A 27,979-nucleotide genomic window follows, 5' to 3' on the forward strand; every position below is an offset into this window, starting at 1 on the left:
TTATCATTAAGAATCGAGTTCGTTACTGTAAGCAGGCATGCGCATTGTATGACCATTGCCATATTATAAAGTAATGGCGAAGACATTGATTAATTTTGTACATTATTCAAATACAAAGTTCAGCTCATCATTATTCTCGTGGAGATTATGTATTTCAAAACTTTTTTTATTGCAATGTATTGAATCAAAACTTAATGCATTAGTTTATATGATTTCAAGGGACCACATATTAAAATAGAAATGGATTATTTTAAAGGTACATATGATGCCCATCCGATAGAAACTGCACAATTTTAAAGGTAAAAAATAAGCCGGAAATTTTTTTCATAAGTGGAATTGTAAATCTTATCTACACTTCAGTGTAAATAATGGATAGGGATGGCATTTCATGATTTTTTTTCGACCACATTTCACATGGAAATACAATAAGTACACACAAAAAGTTACTTTATTTGACGCATAACATACAAATTCAAATATATCATTTATATAAAATTTCATGTCATTCAGGTCTTTACTCGTTCAGGTCTTTAGTATGTTCAGTATACCGATCTCCATACAATGGAAAACTCCGAAATTTTCCGAATAGATTATAGGCCTAGTGTCAATAAAAACGCATCTAAAACCACAGTCTATGACTTACATTACATTTACGAGTGAGACAAAAAATATGTTCTATTTTTTAAAGGCATAAAATATATTTCTACTTGCAAATTTACTTTTATTTCATAAAAATAAGCATGATAATAATTCTATAAAAACTAAAACTATCCCTTAGAATCACAGTTACAATATTTAAATGTAACGGACCCCTAGACATTCTTTCTTTTGTTGGACTCCTTTTCGTGTTACATGTGTATGAAATTCTTGGATCCGCCACTGACTGCAGTTATTCAGAATTAAAAAAAAAACACGATAAGAATATATGACGGAATTGAAATTACAATATAGTATATACGAGAATCTGATATGTATCTTTCATTATATCACTTTATAAAAACTTGAAAAAATCTTCACCTGAGGTCCTCCCTGAATTTTATTCTCGGAAGGGGGGGGGGGGGACTCGGGGGTGAAAGGGGGATGGACAGTGTCTTGAAAAATACTGTTACCGGAGTAAAACCTCTTTGTAAATTCTGATAGTATAAAAATGATAAAGTCATATATAAGGTCTGAAAGAGAGGATCAGAAGAAACGCCGGATAAAAAAGAAACTCGTTTCTCACTTTTACCTCAAGGAAAAAAACAAACAGATAATTGTGTTTTATATTATCATTGAAAGTTATCTATTTAGTTATTTTTAAAAAAAATCGTGCGAAAAGAGGTCAAAATATGAACCCAATGATGTGATAGGGCGGTATTTCAGCGATCTGAATTATATATGGAACGAAATATCGAGGCACCGTTTGAGACGTTTTTCCGTCGTTGCTAGTGTGCGCACGTCTCAGTCGTCTGCTGCGATAGAACTTTTACTGACCATAGTAAGTTAGAAAAAAACGAAAAGATTTCTAGACCCGTTGATTATTATCATCTTTTGCAAGAGATTTACACATTACGAGGTAAGTATAGGCCTTATGCACTTGATACTTCTTTTGCATTAAAATTTACTTGAAAAAATAGATGATTTTGTACAGCAATTGTAGACTGGGATCACAGACGCATCTTCCCTATTCAGTTGTTATTTTAACGGTGTTAAAGGAACTTGGACATTTTCTCCAAATTGAAGGTTATGATTAATAATGGTATTTCCAATGTTTGCTGAATTTGTTGTTTGGGGTGATGAGTACTGCAGTACATTAGGCCTAGTGTTATAAACTCATAATATTGGGAGGGGGGGGGGGGTTAAACTGGTGTTACATGTATCTCATACATAAAAAGGGAATGCATGTATCATTGTTTATAGAAAACCATACGTTAAGTTTGGATGTCGTAAAGTAATAAATTGATAGATATCATTAAATGACACATATTTTTTTTTATAGTTTTTCCTTATCGTAGGTTGACAGATATTTGATTGATGAAACAAATTTGTTTACAGTACATAATTGTCATCAATGAGAAATGAACTATAATTTCAAGAACTGCCATGGTAGATACATATAGCATCTAGGCTAATATTCATGTACAATTTGTCTAAACCCTTACTCTGTCCCGAGTTTTTGCTTCCACCACTTTTTGTTGATATTTCGATAATAATAAATACCTTTATGCTCATACTACGTACATCCACTTATATGAAAAGTGTCCAGATTATCTGTTTTGAAACGTCCCCTTAACCACTTCAGGTTTAAATACACAACCCAAAATAGTCTAGAGTCTATATACAGAGATTTTGCATTGCATCAGCCTTTAATAAACTTCGATGATAATGTTAAAAAATTACGTGAGGTGTCCCTAGTTGATCCGAATGGTAAAAAGATAAACATTTTCCATTATAAATTTCCGTAAGAATTTTGCTTTCGTTCCTGTAAACTATGAGTTAAAAGAGATAATTTGTCAATGAAGATATCTTGGATATTTTCCATTTCATCGATTTCAACTGTACTTCTTTCACCTTTCACAGGTATGTGTATTTTTATTAAAAATCATCAAAATGTGATGGAAGCAATAACTTGGGACTGACAATAAATCTGTATTCGTGTCAAAAGTGGGGGCAGGGGTACAATGTACTAACAAAAATTGGCTACTAGCTTATATAGTCTGTCCCAAGATATTAATGCAGTACATTTGGACGATTTTAAATATAAATTTTAACAGGGTTGTCTCTAAGACCCGGGAGGCGGGGAATTCCCCTGCCTATAACTTAAATTCACGGCTATCATTGCATTTCAAATACAATGTAGCTATAAGCAAGACCCCAGACCCCTTGCTACTTTTTCATAATTCCTCCTTCTACTTCAATTTTTAGAGACAACTCTGATTAAAATACAGATACATGTGAAAGAAGTGCAATTGAAATAGATGAAAGGAAAAATATCCAAGCTACTTTCATTTACACATTATGACAATTTTCTCTCAAAAAAATTCCCAGGAACGGAAACAGATATCTAACAGAAATTTATAATGGGAAATGTTTACATTTTTTTTACAGTAATACCTGACGAAAAATTGAGAGAGGTTACCTCTCTCAATTTTTCGACGTTATCATTCATTTTCACAATCATACATATAAAGCCTAAAAAAATAATGGTTTGTTTCCAGTTTAATGCTGAAAAAGAGTATGGTTGGTAGATCATAAATTTTTTTTATTTTTTCAAATAATTGTTTTAACCTTTATCGAGTATGTATACGTACCTATTTGATGCTGAAGGGAATAAAATGAGAAATACTTTGATTTCTTTAACGTTTATTTTCATTATGATACATCATGCACTGCTTCATCAGTACATGTATACAACAATTCCCCTGGCAGTCACTCTAACCAATTTTATTACGGGAAGCCATAACATTGTCTACTCTCAGTTTTAAAATCAAACGAGTTATTTCGCTTAAAAAAGAGCATCATTGTGTGGTTATTAAATGGATATATTTATTACCCATCTGCCGTAAAAGTTCATGACCAATCAGGGCTGAGGGTTTTGTGAAAGTGCCCAACAATGCATGAGAGTATAATGACAGGGGCCCGTTTCACTAAAAGGCGTAAGATACGAGGAATCTTAAGTTAGGCCTTAGGGTGTACGCCAAAATTTAGTCCGGCGTAAACTGCGTTTCACTAAGGGGCGTACGCCTGGCCGTAAACACTAGTATCGGACTAAGTTAAGGCCAGACTTACGTCCTTGACAACGAGCTTATGCACATGCGAAGAGAGATGTTAAGCAGTAGAAAGAAAGAAAGATAGAGAAATAGATATAAAGATATATATTCTTTAGATAGATAAAAAGATGAAAACTTGTCAAGTGTGCTTGCGTGAGAGAGAGAGAGAGAGAGAGAGAGAGAGAGAGAGAGACGTAAAGTATTCAGGCATATTAATCCTGTTAAGTGACAAAATCACACAGCAAAACTTGCTGAAATGTTTTATTTGAAAGATATACATGTATTTGATGAAGCATATAGGATATGTTCATTAAAAATTATTAACTCAACAGACCTATTTTGATATCGATATCTACGGTGATTTAACCATGCTTCGAACACCCTTGGAATTTTTATTTTTATCATGCGTCAATTATGGCCCCGAGTATAAATATTTTTTTTATTTAATTCTCTGGTTTACTCCTGCTATATCATTGGAAAAAAAAATCAGTGAATTTGTTTAAAAATAGAAAATATAGCGAATTAGTGTAGTATTGAGCTATTTAACCAAGGATTGGACAATATTAAACAAGCATCGAACAACCATACCAAAGATACTAAAAATAACGAAGTTTTAATATGTCACGAGGTTTCATATAACTTTGAAGTTAATAAAGAGTAGGTGTATGTAATTTACGAAATAAAATCTATTTAATCTGGAGCCAGTGTTTGCATCGGTTGTATGATTAACACATTATCTAATATTTAAATAAAATAGGGACTTTTGACAACACTAAAACATAGTTGGAGTTTTCATCATATTTTGGTATTTACATTTTACTGGAAATAATTTTGTGATTTAACTACCTAAACTAACACCTTTTACACACCAAAAAATAAATAAAAAAAGAGTTAAAAAAGTGAATAATTCACATAATGAGTTTTAATTTTCAAAATATCCCGCTCACAATTATTTTTCGTGGAAGTTGGGGGGATGAAATGCTTGCAATGCTAGACATTTCTTATACAAATATACCTTTGTACTACATGTGCATCATGTATGTATATTTTCTGCATTATTCATTGCCGAATTTACTAAAAAAAATGGGAAACGTAAATCAAATTATTGAATAAAATAATCGAATGAAAACTATACATCGATTGTCTCAATATATCATTTTAAAATGTAAACGGCAAGTGCAAAAAAAAAGAATGTACATAAAACATGGTACGAACGTTTCTATTCGAGAATTGGTACCACCTATCAAAACTCTTTATTTTCTTAATTTCATATGAAATTAATAAAATTTACATCACAAATTGTACAATTTAACATTACGGTCAGCACCGATATCCTCAGCAACAGAATTAGCATTCAATTCCTGTTTACGCCATAAGTTACGACTACCCTTGGGTAGGCGTAGATTTTTGTCTTAACTTAAGGCGGGCGCAGAGTTACGCCTTTTAGTGAAACGGACCTTAGTCAAAATATTTGACTTAAGTCCGGACTTTCGACAGGCGTAAGGTTACGCCGGGCGTACGCCTTTTAGTGAAACGGGCTCCTGAGGTGTATACTGAAGTCAGATAGGCAAGACCTTTCTATAAATATCTTCTCATGGATGTCACTTGACTTTATTAATTAGCTGGCCATACAAAAACGAAAAACTATCTTATATATCAGATTTTTCCTTGGGTGAGAGCATTATTAAATTAATAATTATCTGATAGTGTGAAGACATCCATCCATTTTAAAATAAAATGTTTGAGTTAAAGAGACTTCTACAAGCTTTTTTGTGACCTAAATTTTGAGTAAACTTTATTTCAAACCAGACTAAATGATCTTCAGTCAAAGATCCTTACAAAAAAGTTTTGAGTTGGCTGTTTTAGCTAGGGTGTCGAGAAAGCGGAAACAGCAATATTTTAAAGCGTCGAGCTAATGCTCGACAGCCTTCTAGCGATCGTCTGGATTGGCAATCGTCCAAATTCATGCACTGCACCGCCTTTCAAATGCGCATAAGAAACAAGTTCCTTAAAGTATTAAACGTATTACAGGATTTTTATTCCATTTTATTAAACTAAATTGTGTACAAAAAACCATTGCCTACCTGGTTATTGACAACTCATTGCATAAGTATAAATTTGCTTAATCAAGAAATGGCGGATGAATACAATCAGGTGTAAAAATCCACTAAATATTATTTTAGTTTATCGCTTACATTTTAATTGGAGAGCGTGCCCGATAGAAATAAAATTTGCGATGTAAATTTATTTGTTATCGGGCACGGTCTCCAAAATAAATGTAAGCGATAAAGGTATCTAGTGATTTTGTTGCTAAAAATAAACACGATAATGTAGTTGGTCTGGTCGAGCATTTTAGATAGCACGTGTTGTGGATTTGTTTGTAAACAACTGTACCATAGGGAATCTTGTTTCAAACGGGAATTGAAATAAATAAAAGAATGTTTTATTATTATAATTGGGGACATACTGTTAATGTATTCAAATCATGAACCTGTGAAAATTGTTTAAAGTAAATAATTTATTTGATCTTTGAAATTTCTTCGAATTTTGTAACCATAATGAGTTATTGAATTGTAAAAGCACCAATACCTATTTTATAAGAAAATACACTTATTTTTGTTTTTAAAGCAGCACAAAACATAATTCATATACTTCTCTATTCTATGTCTAAAATTATTTGATATATGACTATTAAATTAACAGAAATTCAAATTATTGATATCATTCTACCGGTATATAAAAGAATTAAATGGCAGTTCGACGCCTTTGTGGCCGTTCCGGCCTTTGATTTTTCTTAGGCCTAATTTCATAATCAAAGTTTTATCAAATTCACAACAATAGTCTCTCGATTGTCATCAAGTGAATCACTGTTCTTGTTCTAGAAATAACAACAGCTCTCTTCTTTTCAATTGTTAATGCTAATATGAGTACACAATCCCACTTATAATCTTTTAATTCCGTTTTATTTGGACTTAACGTTTCAAGCAGACATTTGTATCCTTATAACAAACATAACTAGAATCAAACAGTAATCCACATGTTTAGGCAGCTTTTTTTTTCCTCAATTTTTTTTTTCCAAATAATAAAAAATGCATTGGGGCGGGCCATTTTCAGAGGGGGGACGGAGATGAACATCTAAAAATTTATTTTATGTGGCCTAAACTTCCCGCCTCTATAATTTTAGAACCAAAATGACTGGAACAAAAAATTCCGGATTTTTTAAACTACTTTTTATCTCTCAACTCTTGATCTCTCAAAGTTTAATCATGATCCCCTGAATTTTGAGTTATCAAGATTCACCTGTAGTTTCTCTATTCAGCAGAATGTTGTACTTGCATTTATGATTATTGATTAATATGAAAATTAAGCCTGATCAAGAGGAAGTAAAAAAGGTCAAAAAGGCAGAATTTTAAATTTGAGAGGAGGGATTGACACATTTTGGCTAGTTTTATTTGTAAATTTTTAATGTTCACAATATGCTTTAACAAGGTATTTCTTGTGGTCAGCAACATTGTTATTATAATCGACATTCTCTCTCGCTCTCTCTCTCTCTTTCTCTCTCTCTCTCTCTATGAGAGTTTTATATATATATATATATATATATATATATATATATATATATATATATATATATATATATATATATATATATATGTATGTATGTATATATATATATGTATGTATGTATATATATATATATATATATATATATATATATATATATATATATATATATATATATATATATATATATATAATCCAAAATGAGTAAAGTTAATCCACACAAGTAATAAATAATAAAAATTAACAGAAAGCCGATTCAAAACTCATTTTGAATCGGCTTTCTGTTAATTTTTATTATATATATATATATATGAATATACATGTATATATATTCAGAACTTTGTTTTGCTTTGTAATTTTAGAGCAGAGCACTTTTTCTGCCTTGTAACCCAGGAGGAGTACTTGTCAAGAACAAAGAGAACACGTATAGAAAATCAAGGTTGCTGTGAAGCTGTGAACAGTAATAAGGTAAACACTGACAATTCAATTTTTAAGAGATTTTTAGCAAAACATTGTTTAGATGGTACTAAAAGGGGCATGGTTACAATTTTTGGCAATTCTCTACAAAGGAGAAGGGGGTATACTGTTTTACCCTTGTGTGTCTGTTTGTCCATCTTTCTGTCTGTCTATAACAAAAAATAAGTCTGCAACTATTCATCACAGGTGCTAGAAATTTTAACAGACTATTTGTTTTTGCATGCCATATAGTGGAATCCATTTTTGTACTAATTGGACGTCAATATCCTGTTAAATGACAACTTTATTTATTTTTAGCTTAAAAAAATTTTCAATCAAATTTTAGTCAAATTTTTTGGAATAAATCAAAGATATGTTTCAAATTTGGCACATTTTCTCTTTGGGCATGGTATTTGTGTACCCATTTGAAGTCACCTTCCTGTTAAATGTTGATTTTGCTTATTTTGTATATTCACATCAGAGCAGGGGTAATTACTAGAGAGCATTGGCTCACAAATATCTTGTTAGTGTTTACAATAGTTATACTTTAGTATGGCATTTCTAATGGTCATTCAAAATTTTACTGTGAGCCATTTAGTTATAATCATGGTACTGAGGTCACAATCTTTTGTTATATATATGAACAAAGCCCATATCGTATTACTTATTGAAAATATACCATTTTCGGAATTTCCGCCCTGTGTGATATAAACAGAAATTTTGCCTACCCATGTGATATAAACCCTAGGGGTGTGATACAAGATTTATATCACACCCTTCTCTGGCAATCTTCGGATGTTATATTACACCCCTTTCCATTCATCATCGGCTATTATGACGTAGAGTTCGGTATGCATCATTCAACTCTGATCTCTGAGTATGACGTCAAATAGAACGTTGACGTCAACTTGGTATACAAACAGCTGGCGCTAAAATTCCAGGGAAGTTTATTAGAGATGGAAAATACGGTTCTTGGGCTGATACACAATGACCTCGGGCTAATATAGGATGCAATATGAAAATTACCATTAGATAATCTATATATCTCTGCTCTGAAGAAGATGCACTGTTTTTCTTTTTTGTGTGGCTGTCTGTAGTAAATTTCTGTAATATTTTCTCTGCACAATTACCGTAATAACTGCAGATGCTTGAAACTTCACCTCACACTTTGTTTAGTAATGCCATATGATAGGATTTATTTTCGTAGCAATATGATTCGAAGTTCCTGTTAAATGACGACTGTTAATTTTAGAGTTACATTTTTAAACAAATTATCATCACAGAACAAACTGAACAAATCTCGGGGAAGTCTCGTTAACTTTCATTCCAGCACCTCTGGATTTATTACATACCTAGCAACGATAAAGAAAACATTCTGAACACATCTGCAGCGGTGTTGAAGCTGACTTAAATTCATAAATACGTATTATTTTCCTTTGATCTCTGACTATCAATATCTATTGTTCTGCGCATATCTACACACCCCCTATATAAGTTCGATAGCACTATTCATGCTTCACCGCATTCAGGTATTTCAATCACCTGAACAGGTTACATTGGACAAATGACTTGTAGAAACACGCTTTGGACAAAAATAATATTAACCACTCCACTGGTAAGAAATATACTATGAACGACTAAACAAGACAGACTGAAATCCAGGCACACATATTTAAAAAATCCCTGATAATTGTTGAATGTATTCCTGTGTTATGTTATAACATCACACATGCACAACCACACACTCTGGCGGATTGAGCAATGTCAATGACCGCATGGATTTTACAAACGTAGTGTTTTGTATAAACTGATAAAAATGATTTTTTGTTATAACTTTCTTAGATTAACTATCATTTATCTACTGTGTTGGATGTACTACTGCTGGCCAATCTTAAAAAATATGCAAACTTCTCTTTATGTACGAAACATGTGTTTGAAATTGAAAAAATGCATTGCAATATAATATGTTTTGTCCACGTACCGCAATACCCCAATGCACTGGAATACTGTTATTATTGCACAGCCCTTCCTATACATTGTGAACCATGAGCAAATTGTGTTAAGAACTCCATGTCCATATTAATAAATCATGTATGTATTCAAAAGGGGTGGGTGGGGGTGATAGTCTTGTATTTGAAATTCTTATTTGGGACAGTGATAACAATTATAATGCAATTGAACTAAAGAACAACATTTAGAAAAGATGATAAGATTCACTATACACACTAAATACCTGGTTTGAAATAAAATAAAAAGTTTGTAATTTTTTCCAGTCAGCTGGAACAGACAGAATTAAGACAATGTATATGTACATGTATATTTATGATATAATCAATCTAAGTTAAGATTTTCATCCCTGCCAGCACCTCTAAATATCCAGTCTTGCAATTGCTTTTTAGCTCACCTGAGCTTAAAGCACAAGAAGTAAGCTATTATGATCATATTTTGTCTGTCATCCTTTTGTCTGTTGTCCGTTTGTCCGACCGTCCATCCGTCCATCTGTCCGTAAACTTTTGACATTTTCAACATCTCCAGAACTGCTGGACCAATTTCAACCAAACTTGGCACAATGCACCCTTAAGCAAAGTTCAAGTTACTATTTAACACTTGAAGTCTAATGATTAGTAGGCATCACAATATTTTCCTCAATAGTTTATAGAATATGTAAACCTTGATCTAAGATATATAATATGAGACATATACATTTTACTGGTTAGAAATAGTCATTTAAGCATCTAAATTATCAATGCCGTGCAAAATTTTATTTCAGTAACTGCTTTAAATTCTTATTATGTCATTTTCCCCCCTTTTTGTGGCCTAGAAATGAAACTACCAACAAATGTAATTCAAAATTCAAAGTTATGAAAATTAAGGACCACACCCTTTTACAAGGGGAGTTAATTAGGAATCATTGAAATTTTTTACTAAATCTTAAAAAATCTTCTTCTAAAGAACCATCTAGCCAGGAAAGCTGAAACTTTTGTGGAAGCATCCTCAGGTAGTGTAGATTCAAAGTTGTGAAAATCATGACTCCCGGGGGTAGGATGGGGCCATAATGGGGCAGCTTATCAGTATCAAGCTGACCGCACATTGACCCGGTTTGTAAATTTTCATTTTTACATTTGCAAGTAAAAAAAATGTTTCCTTATATGAACTTATAGAAAAGTGAAAACGGTAATTGTGTATGAACTTTTTGATGACGTCAAAATGATTATAGCAAGCACTTATTGCTTGTCACTTGGATTATTGTAAACATAAAATATGTAATTTTAACAGTTTTAAATGATTTGTCTTTTTTAAATGTAAAAATAAGTAATATACAGCAAGTTCACCAGAATATAAGGTTGGTTGGTACTTGTTCAAATCTGCTTAGATTATATATAAACGAATTAATCCTTGGTATAGGTAATGATACAGGAAAAGGATTTAAGCAGGCGATTACACAATACTCCATTTTTCTCAAATTTAATCGAAAGTGCTTCGCCTGATCGGCTCTTCAGTGGATTTTAATTTGTAAAATTGGGGAAGAATTTACAAAATGCTTGTCTGCTAAATAGTACAGATACTTTTGTATTTGACTTATTAAAGTATTGCAATACTTTAATGGATCAGTCATGAAAGTAAGTGCTCTCAGATGAGCAATGTAGCCCATAGAGCTAAGAAAAAATTGGTAATGTCTTAATTCATAATAGGACATTTTTTAAATGATTTTTGTAGCTGTGTTACATGTTCAAGTGTTTTTTTTTAATATTAAAGATGCCAAAGAGAAAGTCTTTGACTGGAAGAAAGGAACAAGAGAAACAAAAGTTGGTGAAAAGGCAACAGAGACAGGATGATATCCCTCAAGATGAGATTAGATTAGAGTCTCCTGCTGACTTGGGTTCTCCTGGGCAAGGTTCTAATGGGTTACCTCCTGTTAAGGAAAAACCTATGGCCAGGGTGCAGGCCTCTCCTTGTGAGAGAATGCACTCAGCCCCGAGGTTGTCACCTCCTCGGGGAAGTCGTCTGATTGTCCCAAAGGACAAGGTAGCATCCCCTGACTCCCCAGCGTGGGTTTGTACTCCACCGAGAGTACCTGAATCAGACATCTGGATGATGTCAGATTCAGCAGGTCAGGCGCAGCTGATACCTCCCAAGGGGGAAGAGGTCAGCAAGGCATTAAAAAAAGATGAAAGGCACGTAGAGGAATATAACAAAGACAATATAAAGAAAAACAAAGGCAATATAAAAGAAAACAAAGGCAATATAAAGAAAAACAAAGGCAATATAAAGAAAAACAAAGGCAATGTAAAGGAAAACAAAGGTGATATAAAGGAAAACAAAGGGGATATTAAGGAAAACAAAGGCGATATAGAGAAAACTAACAAAAATATTGAAGAATCAAAGAAATATTCAGAGAAATCAAAGAAATATACAGAAAAGTTAGAAAGATATGATGGAAATGGTATAGAGATACGTGTGGAGGACTATAATGCATGTATTGGTAGAAGTGAAACAAAAAGCACAAAAGGAGAGAAATTTCATGTTGAAAAAATTGATAATACATGTATGAATGAAAATAAACTGAATAGTGATAGAAAAGCTAGTACTACACAAGTTACTGGTAAAGAAAGTGATGATAAATGTTCAAAAAATGTCAGTTTGTCTGTGCAAGGTTCATTTCATCAGGGGGATCCAATGTTTGGTGAAAATGCTGGAACTCAGTGTGTAGCAAATTCTTTAACAGCATTGGCATATCATAAATTAAAGAATTGTGAGCAATGGCAATCTGAAGATATGAACAAGATATTGGCAACAGGAGATGAGATGTATTCCTATCTACAGTTTAGTTCAACAGTTGCAAACAGATACCTTTTAGTAAATGAATTGCCTCACTTTTTTGAATGCTTTGGTAGAATGTTTGAGTTTAAAGCAAATGAGTCTTTACCAAGTCTGATTAACTTGGCAAATGTAGAACTGAATTATGATGACTTCAATGCCTATCAGATATTAGATGCACTTCTAATAGCCCTTGATGACAATGATGGTTGTTTTGTGTGTTTTGGCGGAAATACATTTTTGATTGGGAAATGCCACTATGAATTGTTTACATTTGATTCCCACTCAAGGTCATCTGCAGGATTTCAATGTGTAAATGGTAGAAGTACACGAGTATTGTATGAATCGGTACAAGATGTATGTAATCATGTCTTGTCTCTTGCTATGTCAATGGGTTATTCTCAAGCAGTTGAATGTGAAATAACTGGAGTGCAATGCTCAATTACACAGCTTTCATTGGGTATAGAAGAAGGTATTGAAAAACAATTGGAAATAGGGGATGAAAAATATCAACTGAAGAAACCTGCAATATTTCAATGCAGTATAAGTAGTACTGGTGTAAAAGATAATGATGATGAAGTAGAATTTGTTGGGAGTGAGCAGCATCAGATTAGATTTTTACCTCTTTCTAACGAACAAAAGACAACACATTGTGAAATCTTAAGAATACCATATTCAATGCAGAAATGTGAAAATCAACATCAGTATGGACAGGAAATAACAGTGCCAATGACCACTGTTCCAGTTGAGCCAGATGGAAATTGTTTCTTCAGAGCAATCTCGTTCTGTTTAACAGGAAAGCAAGACTATCATCACACGATACGTTTAGCAGTATGTCATCATCTGTTGGAAAATGGGTTGCTTTTCACATCATTCTTAAGGCCAGGTCAAACTTCTATTGAGAACCACATTTCTACATCAGGCATGACCATGGATGGGAAATGGGCAACGGAAATAGAGATTCTTGCACTGTCCCATTTACTGAAAACTGAAATTCATACATACTCGGAGAATAAATGGGTTACTTTTTCTGGGTTAATGGTAGATTCACAGGAAAGCATGACATCATTGGGAGGCATTTATTTGGATCATAAGAATCAGAACCATTATAATGTTGTTACGTCTATTAGTTTGGGAGAAAATGTGTCCGCAACAACATCACAGAAACTATCATGTTTGAAGGAAAACAGTAGGAAATTTGCAGATAAAAACCGAAAGAGACAACAACGAGAATCTGTTTCATTCCATAATGAAAGAAACAAAGTTCAAAAGTCAGATGTTAGTGCTAAAGAAAATAAATTGTACAAGCAAAACATGAAGTACAAGACGGACTTAGATTTCAAAAGAAAATGCATTGTAGATGCAAAGAAAAGATACAGAAATGATGAACACTATCGTGACAATTTAATACAAATCGGTGTTCAACGATATAAAACCGACCAGCTGCACAAAGAAAAGATGAAAGAAAAAAGCAAAAATAAGTATGAAACAAACAAGCTACACAGAGAAGAAGTCAAGGAAAGAAGCAGACAGAAATATAAAACAGATCAGTCGTTCAAAGAGGAAGTCAAACAAAGAAGTGTACAGAAGTATAAAACAGATGAACAACATAAAGAAAATGTAAAAACAGCTGGTAAAGTTAAATATCATTCCAATCCAGAAACAAAGATACAGAAAAAAGTTTCTGTGAAAAAACAAAGAAATGCGCTGCACAAAATGCTTGAAAATACTGATGAGGTGGTAAAATCATTTAAAAATTGCATTAGACATGGACCGGAATACACATGTTGCTGCTGCCATCGTCTTTTGTTTGAAAACCAGATACAAGGATGTTCACTTGAAATGTATGAAAAAAGTATTAAAGCAGCTCAGGTTGCAAATTTGTGCATTGATAAGAAATATGTTCATAGCTGTACATCTGGGTGTTTTGAGAATTGTCCCAAATCACGTACCTGGATTTGTTTTACATGCCATAGAAAAATTCTCAATGGAAATGTTCCTGCTGAAGCAGCCTTTAACAAAATGTGTTTGGAAGATATTCCACAAGAACTCAATAGCTTAAATACTCTTGAGCAGCATCTTATTGCTTTACATATACCTTTCATGAAAGTGACAATGCTTCCAAAAGGTGGCCAACAAAATGTACATGGACCTGTTGTATGTGTGCCATCAAACATAAAGAAAACAAGCAGTTTGCCTTTGGATGGAAATGAAAATCTTCTGTTACGAGTTAAGCTCAAGCGAAAGTTGTCCTACAAGGGATATTATGAATATCAGTTTGTAAACCCAAATCACATTAGAATAGCCCTCAATTACCTGAAAGAAAACAATCAGTGGTATCATGATGTTAAAATCAACAGAACATGGGAGAAAGATAATGACCAGAGTATGTTGTTCAGTCAGCCAGAAGTTTTTGACAATGAAGAAATAGTTGAAGAACAAAACAATGAAATTGAAGAAATTGCTACTGATACTTGTTTACAACCTGTTGATATTGGACAAGAAGTCCTAGATCACTACTTTGATGATGTTTATAATATAGCTCCTGGTGAAGGACACAATCCAGTAAGAATGTTGCAAGAGGAGGGCAATGAAGCAAAGACATTTCCCCACTTATTTCCAACTGGAAAATATTCATGGAATGAAAGTCGAGATGTAAGGATAACACTTTCTCGATATTTTAACAACAGATTAATGAATGCAGATAATAGGTTTGCAAAGGATACAAATTACATTTTCTTTTGTCAATATCTATCTGAATTGAATCAGGTCATTGAAAAAACACAAATTTCAATTCGCAAGTCTGTATCAAAACTTGATGGAGGGATACCAGTCACTACAGAAATGTTACAAAATCCTGTTGTACTTGCAAAACTGCTCAGGAGTGATGAAGCCCTGCGATTTATGCAACCAATTAGGGGAACACCTGCTTATTGGTCAACTGCACAAAAAGATCTTTTTGCAATGCTTCGACAACTTGGAATTCCAACATGGTTCTGTTCTTTTTCTGCTGCAGAATTCAGGTGGAATGAAATATTGAGTTCAATTATGTTACAAATGAATGACAACAGAAATCCCTCTGATTTAGATTGGACTGAAAAAAGTGAAATTTTGAGGAGCAATCCTGTTACAGTTGGAAGGATGTTTGAACATAGGTTCCATATTTTCCAGAAAAATGTAATTATGTCCCCAGCAAAACCCATTGGACATATTGTAGATTATTTTGTAAGAGTTGAATTTCAGCAGAGAGGTTCTCCTCATATGCATTGCTTGTACTGGGTTGAGAATGCCCCAAAATTAGATGAAGACAGTGAGGAGAGTATTTGTCAATTTATTGATAGGCATATCACATGTGCTTTACCATCAGAAGACACTGACCAAGAACTTCGACAAACTGTACTGGATGTACAACAACATAGCAAAAGTCACTCAAAATCGTGTAGAAAAAAAGGAACAGAGTGTAGGTTCAATTTTCCTAGACCACCATCTGAGCGTTCATTCATTTCAAGACAACTGGAACAAAATTTGGATGATTCAGGTAATGAATTAAGTTGTCCACAGGCAAAGGAGATTTTGTTAAAGGTATGGAATGAAGTAACTAATGAAGCTAATATGTGTAGAACAACAGAGGAAATATTCAGCAACATGCAGCTATCACAGGATTTATATGAAAAAGCACATAGAGTATTGGACTCTAAAACCACCTGTATTTTGAGAAGAAATCCAACAGAAATGTGGACAAATCAATATAATCCATGCCTCCTCAAAAGCTGGGATGCTAACATGGACATACAATATGTATTGGACCCTTTCAGTTGCATTGTCTATATTATCTCATATATTTCAAAATCAGAAAGGGAAATGGGAATGTTACTTAAGCAAACTAAAATAGAAGCAGCAGAGGGGAATTTGAGTGCACATGACACCATCAAGAGAGTAGGGTCAGCTTATCTCAATCATAGAGAAGTTAGTGCACAGGAAGCAGTTTACAGGGTGTGCAATCTTAAAATGAAGGAGAGTTCAAGAAAAGTCAATTTCATTCCTGTGGGAGAAAATCCAACTCGACTGAGTAAGCCTCTTCGACAAATAACAAACAACAAGAAAGTCAAAATTGGTGAAAATGATGTGATTACGGATGATGATGATGATGAAGAAAAAAGTTTATGGATGACAAATATTGTGGAAAGGTATGAAAACCGACCTCAGTTGAATCTTTTCCATAAAATGTGTCTTGCTGAATTCTGTTCAGAATACAGAGTACTTAGTAAATCTGAGATTCCAAAGGGCCAAAAGGATGGTGTATATGAATTGAGAAATGGAAAGGGTTACATTCAAAAGAGGAGCAGAGGGAAACCAGCTGTTGTACGTTATCCAAGGTTTAGTCATGACAATGCACCTGAAAAATTTTATCAGTGTCGCCTACAACTTTTCCTTCCATACCGCAATCTGAATCAATTGAAACCACCTGGATTTGATTTGTACCAGACTTTTTATGAAAATGGATATGTCAAAGTGAATTCAAACAGAGATTTAGAAAGAGTGAAAAGCATTGTGGATAGCAATCATAATTACTTCTCAAAGAATGAGGATGATATTGAAAATGCTCAGGATGCTTTAGAAATGCTTGGTGAACCAGAAGATGCATGGGCAAATTTATGTCCAGAATCAGAATTAAATCGAAGAGAATGTTTGAATGAAAAATCAAAGTCAAAGGAAACAGAGAATACAGAATCAGAAGTAACACATGAAGTTGAAATTAGTGGTTCTGAAGACATTGTTTATCATTTGAGAGAAACCCAAAACACTAGAAAAGAGATGCTTCCCTTACTGCGCAGTTTGAATGAGAAACAGAAGCAGATTTTTTATGCTGTTCATGAATGGTGTATTAAAAAAGTGTCTGGAGAGAATATAGAACCTATGCACATTTTTATAACTGGAGGAGCAGGGACAGGAAAAAGCCATCTGATAAAGACAATACACTATGAAGCATCTCGTCTCTTTGAAAAAACTTTGCCTTCCCCAAATGCAATATCTGTGATTTTGACAGCTTTTACAGGAACAGCAGCATTCAATATTGGAGGAAATACCATTCATCATGTTTTCTCTTTATCAAAAGCTTTACCAATACCATATCAACCCTTGAAGGAACAAAGTTTATGTGGAATAAGAACAAGATTAGAGTATTTGCAGATTTTAGTGATTGATGAGGTTTCCATGGTGTACAAAAGGCTACTGTTTTATATTCATGAACGACTTGTCCAAATCAAAAAATGTAAAAAACCTTTTGGTGGTGTATCTGTGATAGCAGTTGGAGATTTCTACCAACTTCCACCTGTCAAACAACGAAAAGATGAGAGGTTGTATAAAGAAAATGGTTCATATCCAATTGATTACTGGCTTGATTTTTTTAAAATTGTCGAGTTGGATGAAATTATGCGACAACGAGAAGATAAAGCGTTTGCAACTGTTTTGAATTCACTGCGCATTAGGACATCTGAAGAATTTCTATCAGATGATGCTTTGTCAACACTTCAAGAATGCATTAGAGAAGGACCAGATGATGTTTTACATGTGTATTCTACAAACCAAGAAGCAAATGAATACAATCTCAAAATGTTGCATAGGAATTGTGAACAATTAATAGAAGTGCAAGCTGATGATTATCAGAAAGACAAGACAACAGGAAAATTAGCTTTACGTGACAAACCTTTGACTAGTTCCCGAGCTGATGGCCTCTCTGCTTCATTACTTTTAGCTGTGAATGCACGAGTAATGTTAACACGTAATGTAAGTGTTGAGGATGGACTAGTGAATGGTGCAATGGGATATATTGCAAATTTTGTGTTTAAAAGCAAACAGCCTGTAAATGCAGTAGAAGTAGTTGAAGTCATCTTTGATAGTGCAAATATTGGTAAAATCCAAGGGAAGATGACTCCCAATGGGAATGTGGTCCCAATTAAAAGAGTGGAAGAAGAGATAAATGAAAAAAATGTGAAGAGTGTTGTCAGACATCAATTTCCACTGAAACTCTCGTGGGCATGTACAGCACATAAAGTTCAGGGCATGACTACCAAAAGTGTTGTTGTCAATTTAGATCGCACTTTTTCTCCTGGGCAAGCATACGTAGCAATCAGTCGCGTAACTTCAAAAGATGGTCTATTCATTGAGACTAATGATGAAAGTGTCTTACAGAAAAAAATATATGCGGATTTAGATGTGAAATTAGCTCTTAATAGTATGGAGAGATACATTTTAGATGAAGACTGGAAATGCAATGTAACAAAATATGGAAATTACAAAACAATTCTTTTGTTCAATGTTCAGAGTTTGAGAGGACACTTTCAGGAGATAAATTGTGACAACAGATTAATGAAAGCAGATTTTGTTTGTTTAACTGAAACATGGTTGAAAGAAGAGGAGGACATTCAAGATATTGAAATTTCAGGCTTTGATTTTCACCATGTTGTACGTAACCAGTGTTATGATGATAGTGAAGATCTGATGACAAGACTGAGGAAAGCAAAAGGAGGTGGGGTTGGAGTGTACAATAAAAAAACAAAAGAGACAATCTTGATCAATGCTTTGGAATACAAGAACATAGAGGGAATAACTATAGAAATACATCAGGAGGACATTGCGATCATTACACTCTACCGGCCAAGTTTACTGCCTGTTAACAATTTTCTTAATACATTACAAAAGGTGGTGAATTTTTATAAGAGACGTTATTGCAACTTGGTTATTATAGGTGACATGAATGAAGATGCCAAAATGCAAGGACCCATACAGAGTTTCTTAGAAACAATGGGATTTATGCAATTAGTGCATTTTTACACAACAGAGGGTGGAACAATATTAGATCATGTATATGTAACTGACCCTCTAAAAATATGTGTACACAAAGTGTCATTTTATTTCAGTTATCATGAAGCTATTGAAATTCATGTTAGAACTAAATAAAAAGGTTCAAATTGATTTTGAGTTCAAATTTTTTTAAACAAGGATAGTTTTTAGTTTTGCCTGATAAAAAATGAATTTACAGGATGTTGATCTATTATTACCGTAGATACTTTCTTTATATGGAAGCCTTAGTTTTCAAAAGATTACCTCTTCTTCGATAATAAAAAATTTGTTGCCTTTTCAATTTGAAAGAATTTTTCATACTTAATTCCTATGTCATAACAATGTTCAGAGGACAAATATAATATCTTTATTAGTGATTTTCTAAATAGAAGAGTGCAGTGCTAAATTCATGAGATAATGAGAATCAAATTGATACTGTGTTTACATATCAGTTATACATATGTACTTATATTTTTCATTGTTGTTTTGACAGATGTTCATTGAGACATGGATTAGATTCTCAATGCCTACTGAAATCCTAGCAGTACATGAAATATGCATATTAAAGAATATGGGAAATGTACTTCAGTTGAAGAGCTGAAAAATGGAAAATGTCTACAATTTGAAGGTAATAATGCCACAAAAATTCTTAATAATGAATTGATTTACAATTTAAATTGCTGGAACTTTAAGAAACTGTATTTGCAATATAATTTAAACAGAAAAGTAAATAATATAGGTTCTATTCCTTGTATGTATTACATATCTGTACAGCGTATACATGTACCGGTATATACATCTTCTTTAATGCATTCAATATATGTCAATATTTGAAGTTAAGAAATCTCAGTTTCATACTTTAAACAAAGAAATCTTTCTTAAGTTGTCAATGAAAGAAACATCAGAATATGGGCAAATGAAGTGAGCCAAATGCTTATTATAATTTACGAATTTTAATTAATGAAGATGATACATCTCCATGATGACAAAGTTTTCTTTTTATATCAATTTGCAAAAAATCTAAGATAAAAGAATTAAATAATTTGCTGTTGACAAAAAATGGACAAAAAAGTTAATTTACTCAAAATAAAATATTTTCACATGAGTAGGTCTTTGCTCTATATTACCCAAAGTTAGTGTAAAAATGTACATTTTATGGTTAATCAAAAAAAGATTGACATAATTTATGTCTTTCCAAGAAATACTTAAAGATACAGTACAGCGCCTCTTTCTTAAAAAAATGACTTGAAAAAAATTTCTGAATGGGTTTGGTATTTTGTTTTTGACATTAAACTTGAATGAAAGAAAACTCCTTATTTTTCAACCATGTGTAATTAATGCCAATTATAGGTTATTTGCAAAGTTTTGAGAAAATTGACCATCTGGAATTTTTGGGGAAACCATCTCAAAATGCAGGTATATTTACCTATAAAAATGTATAATAAATTGTCATTTAATGCTCTTCTAATCAAATTTTAAAAATACTTCTGTAGCAATTTTTCTCAAATAGAAATATGTCATAAGTTCACATCAGTTTTTAACTCGCATATAAAAAAAATACTAAATTCTACAATCTGGTGCTTAGTGGCAGCTATCTCAAAATGTAAAATTGCACCAAATTTTGCTATAAATTTGGGGTATTACAAATGTAGATTGAGGTAGTGCATTCATTAAAAAATTAAGCGAAATAACCCCAAAAAGCATTATTATGTGTATAAAATTTTAACTGGGTACAATTTTTAGGTTTTGAAATGTTATCTCCTACAAAGCCTCATTTTATATTAACGTCATGAAAGCTTAATGGCAACACTCTTCTACCATAGAAAGGAAAAATTGTTTGTAAGGAAAGAATTCCTTTAGTTAAAAATTCTTAATATTTTTATCTATCTTCGTTTATTGTGTTCAATTTTAGAAATGATGTCGGAAAAAATTAATAAAAGGTATAGACACATTGTATTTTACTAGAATGTGCATAAACATGTGAAATGAAAACTGCAAGAAGTCAGCTTCCTTAATTATTTGAAAAAGAGGTTAATTTCTAGTAAAGAATTATCAAAGTACTGAAGTACTGACAGGAGTTGATTTTACTGATTATCATTAATTTTAAAATCAACTTATCTTGCATGGCAATTAGTTTCTAGTCTGTATTTGAATTACGCACTTTTTTATTATATATATGAATTTTAGACTTTTCTGACAAGAATTTCGAGAAACCCCATATGAATCATGTTGTGTAATATTTCAAGAAAGATTTCAAACTATGTATAAGTAATCGAAGCAATTCTAAAGATTTTATGGATCGAAGCACTATTGATATCGAACTCTAGTCTCGTTCAACCAGACGCTCGGCTGTCTCCATTAATCTTCGACAAGCAAGAGAGTCTTTCTGCTTGTCGGAGATTTACAGAGACAGCGGAGCGTTTGGTTAAATGTGGCTATATTAAACTCTGGCGTAGGAATACATGAGACTATAAAAATATCTTAGCTGTTCATATTATATAAAATCTGACTATTTTCAAGTGTTTATTGATAAGTTTCCTTAAAAAACAATGCTTTGAACAGCATACATTACTTTGATTTCAAGAACTAAGTCTTGTCAGCAGTGATGATTTGTGCTTAGGTCCAAACACTGGTTCACTCTCGGTTTGCCAGAGTAACTGCATACGAGAGTTGATTAAAATCAACTCCCAAAAAGTAAGGCTCATTTGTTTTCTTCCGTAATTAATATGCAGGTAGTGCCACTTTTTGGATCAATTCAAGAAATACTTTAATGAATTGTTTAAAGAATAATTTTTCACACAAATCTTCTATACAAATCATATTTTACACAATATCATGTAACAGCATTGAATTGAGGATTCTTACTAGATTTTATGATCTCTGTGTACAGTTTGACACATGATTGTCATGTTTAAAATTCTGCTCATGACATCTAGATGCAACTTTGCAGAAAAGTCAGATTGATAAAAATATCAGAATAATAAACTTCAATGAATAAATGTTTTAATTACAATGTAAATAGATTTGTCATGATAATCAATAAACTAACAAATAAACTATCAAATTTTAATATATGACAGATAGTACTTTAATGCTGGAAATCATTACAAATAAAATATTCTGTCATTTTTATTTTCAGAACCAATCATGATTTTAAACAAATGTTGAACAAATCATTTAATTAACCTTCATCCCAATCACTTTTTGTCGGAGTGAAATGTATGTTACTGTATATCAATAACTGAATGAACTTTTTCAACATCATGCATTAGTATTAAAGTTATGGCAGTCTTTAAATGGTTGATGTTAAAACTTTACCTTGACTCTGCATAAAAAAATCTGTCGTGCATGTGACAGAACTATGTATATGTATGTATATGTATTCACACTTTTACAAGTCAAAGCCTATCATGTTGCTTAGACCTTAATGCATAAAACCAATCTTTGTTTGAAATTATCTGCAATTATTTTAAGTAGATATTTACAGGTAATTTATCTATTTATCTTTTCATATCTATTTATTATATTCATTATTGACGGTTTGTTATTGTCATATTTTTACTATTAAAACATAGATATATTAGCTAGTTGGCGATGCATACGGGGGTTGATATTCAATGTTTGAGGGGGGTTGGTCTTTAGGTTACAGAAATGTGTAGTGCATAAAAATGCAGTTCTCTCTCTCTCTCTCTCTCTCTCTCTCTCTCTCTCTGAGAGCTTTAAATATTTGGTGCTTGTGACATGAAAATGCAAATTGTGGGGATAGTATTTGATACATGTAGAATTAAATCCAAAACGTTTCATTTTATATACATGTACTATGTTAATTGAAATGGAACTGCATAAAAGATTAAAACTCAACAATGAGACACTTAATATAAGTAAAATATATTTTTGTAACAATGATATCTAATTACATTCATCCAAGTTTAAAAGAAGGAATCTGTAGAAAACTAAATACCCAGTATTTGACATGCAGATATTGATTATACATATATCAACGTGTATATTTTTTGTTGTTTTATATTTTGACCGTAGAATTTCCATAGGATATGTCTCTTCATAACTTTTGTTAAATTTGTTACTACGGTAACCATATACAAGAGTAAAAAAACCCTCCTTATTAGCAATTTACTTTTCCCTATGACCATATCTTTAAGGGGTAAAATTATGGTGCATTTATTCTGAAATTAGGTTGAATTAAAAGTTTTGTTAATATTACACTTACAGAGGTACTTTTTTTATTTTACCTTTTTCAAGGTATTTGAAAACTATTCTATTTGGGAACTTAAAAAAAAAAATTCTGCAAATCAAAGTTTAAAACATCATTGAGCTTTTTTATAAGAATATGAATAAAATAAATTTGGTAAAATATTGAATGTTTATGTTTTACATTTGTGTTAATCCTTGAGATGAAAGTTTTCTCAATATATGGGATATGAAGAAGATCGAGTGCCAATGAACTAGATGTTGTTTATGTAAATTTTGACTTCACTGTTTCTTCAAGAATCATGGATGCTGCAAAATCCATTATAATGTATTGAATTTTTCCAGATTTGAAATCATGGCTCTGTATTGTGAATAGAGTGAAAATATAAGCTTAGAATTGTAAATAACCACAATGACTGTTTCATATTGGGTATATCCATCTAATTATACCCCCCGCAAACGAAGTTTGGGGGGGTATATAGGAATCACCTTGTCCGTCTGTCCGTCCGTCTGTCCGTCTGTCTGTGCAATCGTGTCCGGTCCATATCTTTCTTATGGAGAAACATTGGAAGTTCATACTTCACACAAAGATTGCTTATGACCTAAGGGTGTGTCATGACCTTGACCCAAGGTCATTCGGGCAAGGTCAAGGTAACTGGCAGAAAAAATACAAAATTCGTGTCCGGTCCATATCTTTCTTATGGAGAAACACTGGAAGTTCTTACTTCACACAAAGATTGCTTATGACCTAAGGTTGTGTCATGACCTTGACCCAAGGTCATTTGGGCAAGGTCAAGGTCACTGGCAGGAAAAATACAAAATTCGTGTCCGATTCATATCTTTCTTATGGAGAATTATTGGAACTTCTTACTTCACACAAAGATTGCCTATGACCTAAGGGTGTGTCATGACCTTGACCCAAGGTCATTTGGGCAAGGTCAAGGTAACTGGCAAAAAAAGTGCAAAATTTGTGTCCGGTCCATATCTTTCTTATGGAGAATTATTGGAAGTTGTTAATTCACACAAAGATTGCTTATGACCTAAGGGTGTGTCATGACCTTGATCCAAGGTCATTTGGGCAAGGTCAAGGTCGTTGGGAAAAATAGTGCAAAATTCGTGTCCGGTCATTATCTTTCTTATGGAGAAGCATTGAATGTTCTTACTTCACACAAATATTGCTTAGGACAAAAGGGTGTGCCATGACTTTGACCCAAGGCCATTTGGGCAAGGTCAAGGTCACTGGCAGAAAAAGTGCAAAATTCGTGTCCGGTCATTATCTTTCTTATGGAGAAGCATTGAATGTTCTTACTTCACACAAATATTGCTTATGACCAGCAGTTTTAAAAAAAATAGACCAGTTGTTATTTATAGAAAATGGACGGTGAAATAGATTCATCCAATATTTTTTATAATTGGAAAAATACACGCATTATGATTTTCATCTTAGCGGGGGGTATCAATTGTGAGCTTGCTCACAGTACCTCTAGTTGTTTTTAGAACTGTAGGACAAAGTAGTGCCATTCAGCAAAATAGCTTTTGTAGTTGCAGAGTGTATATACATTTAATGTGACATTTTTGATCGGAATGCTTGACACATAACAAAGTTTAAAAGCAAGTGTCAAAATTGAATTATGATTTGAAGGAAAGAATTCAAATTGTTTTATGTACACCCTTTCCAAAACTGTGAAATTTTCTACTTATACTTTTATTTTCAGAGTTTTTCAATACAGACACATTTTGCCAGAAAACGGATCTGACTTCACACCATGAAATTTTTACCAGAGAGAGACAATTTGATGAGCTTTTATTCAAGGGGTCCCTTGTTGGTGAACGAAAATTACAGCGAGAGCTATGAACCCTAATGTTAACATTTAATACCGGCTACGGAAAATGCATTACTGGACTGCATAACTATTTAAAACTTTTATGTGAATGACATTCAATATTTCCATTGAAACATCTCTTTCTATTTCATACATGTAAAGTAATGTCCTTTCCTTTACATTGCAACTCCTCTCAGAGACCTTTAATGTACTTCCATCAAATTACTCAATAAGGACATAATATATAGATATGCATATTCAAGTATAGATAAAGTGTTCCTGTGCGAATGGTTTTTTTTTTCAATATAGATTTTTGGTTTAGATTTAATAAACTGTTTATGACTCCAGCCAAATTTATTTTGTACATTACAAAGAGTTGGTGGTTTTGTTAAGATAGATGCAGAATGCAGTAGGAGAAGGGCTCTTTGCTCCCTCCGATTTTGACCAACTTGAAGAAAAGCCAAATTTGAATCATTTTTTTTTTCAGATATTTCCCCATTGCATGTATTTTTCTTCCTACCCTAGTTGTGTGTGGACTTGGCCTCAATAATGCTTAAACGTCATTGCATCTACAGTTGGCCTTTTAGTCCCTCTTATTCAGACAAAATAATGTGATGTGATTATATAAGATGTGATGTGAAGATAATATGTAGCTAGATATGTGTCCATATGTTCTCATTCATGAAAAATGAAAGATTGTATCATTATCATTATGATATTTAGAAGATAAAGACAATATTTACTTGAGTAAGAAGGGTGCCTTTTATTATGTGTATTTGAAATTAATAATCTATAACTTTGTCATTATACAGGTACATGTAGTTGTATTCTTCAATGACAATTTATGTGCAAAAATTCATGCAATGATTTTGGATACTATAGATTAATTCATAAGAATGCAAAGTATGCTTTTTATACCCCCGCTCTGAAGGAGAGGGGGTATACTGTTTTACCTTGTGTGTCTGTCTGTCTGTCCGTAACAACAATTTCTGTCGCATTTATCTCAGCAACTATTTATCGCAGATGCTTGAAATTTTTACAAAGTGTTTGTTAAGGCATGCAATATCGTGGAATATATTTTTGTACCAATCGGACGTCAATTTTCTGTTAAATGACGACTTTGTTTATTTTTAGCAAACATTTTCAAACAAATTTTTGTCAAAGATTTCTCAGCAACTGTTGATCGCAGATGCTTGAAATTTTTACACAGTATTTGTATAGGCCTGCCATATCATGGGATATATTTTTGTACCAAAAAGACGTCAACTTTCTGTTAAATGACGACTTTGTTTATTTTTAGCAAAAATTTTCAAACAAATTTTTTTCAAAGAATACTGAGCAACTGTTTATCGCAGATGCTTGAAATTTTTACACAGTGTTTGTTAAGGCATGCCATATCATGGGATATATTTTTGTACCAATCGGACATCAACTTCCTGTTAAATGAGTACTTTGTTTATTTTAGCCAAAATTTTCAAACAAATTTTCGTCTCAGATTTCTCAGCAGCTATTTATCGCAGATGCTTGAAATTTTATATTTCTGTACCAATCGGATGCCAGCTTCTGTTAAATGTCGACTTTGCTTATTTTGCATATTCACATCAGAGCGGGGGTATCACTAGTGAGCATTGGCTCACAGATATCTTGTTAAGTTTTATGTTATTTTTAAACATTATCCATAGTCTGTCCTAAGTAATTTTGGAGGATTTTTAATCAAAATACACATACTCGTGAAAGAAATATAGTTGGAATTGGTGAAAGGGAAAATAACCAAAGTATTTTCACTGCCAATTAAATTATCATTTTTCACTCGGAAACACTCACAGGAAGGAAAACAGACTCAGTGACTGATTACTTTGTTAGTTGATGTGTATTGTTGTTGAATTAATTATTATGTTCATGGGACATAAATGTTCAGGAATATTTTGGGTCACTCATATACACCAATTTACAATCCCATGATTGATTATTTTGTCAACGTGATGGACATTGAACCTTTTTAAATCAGAATACCCAAGGAAATACATGTTTGTCAGTTGCTTGTCCACACGTGTGGACATTGTTCATATCATTGTAAAGACAGTGTCAATGACCAGCGTATAGAAATACAAAAAAGTAACACATAACCCATCTCTTTGGAAAAATTATATAACACCTGAGGAAAGTTGTACAATTTTAAAATATGCAGGTTTATTTTCTTTGAAAAACTTCACGACGTATTGTATTGTTAGATTAACCGTGACAGCATGATATTGTTATTTTTCATTTGTTTCATTTATTGTTTAAAAATTTTTATTCAAAAATTTTCACAACTTAATAATGTATTTTTGGATTTTTTTCATACACAAATGCCCAATTGTTTATAACAAATAATGCCATATAGTCAACAAATTGTGAATTGCTGAATAAAATTAATTATTCTTTTATTAATGAATTGTTTTTGTTTTCTTTTTGCCCTGGAAGCAAAGTTGAGATATATCAGTCAGGTGAGTGTGAGGAACCGGTAGTGTTAAATGA

At 32.7% G+C, this 27,979-nt stretch overlaps 1 long non-coding RNA gene across 1 annotated transcript; it reads left to right on the plus strand.

The window, feature by feature from the left end:
* The first annotated feature begins 1,420 nt into the window (after window positions 1-1,420).
* LOC136276619 (uncharacterized) lies at window positions 1,421-27,883 on the plus strand. The gene is made up of 4 exons (XR_010715152.1): window positions 1,421-1,555; window positions 7,676-7,781; window positions 19,924-20,058; window positions 25,355-27,883. It is a non-coding gene; the product is annotated as an uncharacterized lncRNA (long non-coding RNA).
* Window positions 27,884-27,979: the final 96 nt, after the last annotated feature.

Source organism: Magallana gigas, chromosome 6 (assembly GCF_963853765.1).
Source record: "Magallana gigas chromosome 6, xbMagGiga1.1, whole genome shotgun sequence".
NCBI classification, from domain to species: Eukaryota; Metazoa; Mollusca; class Bivalvia; order Ostreida; family Ostreidae; genus Magallana; species Magallana gigas.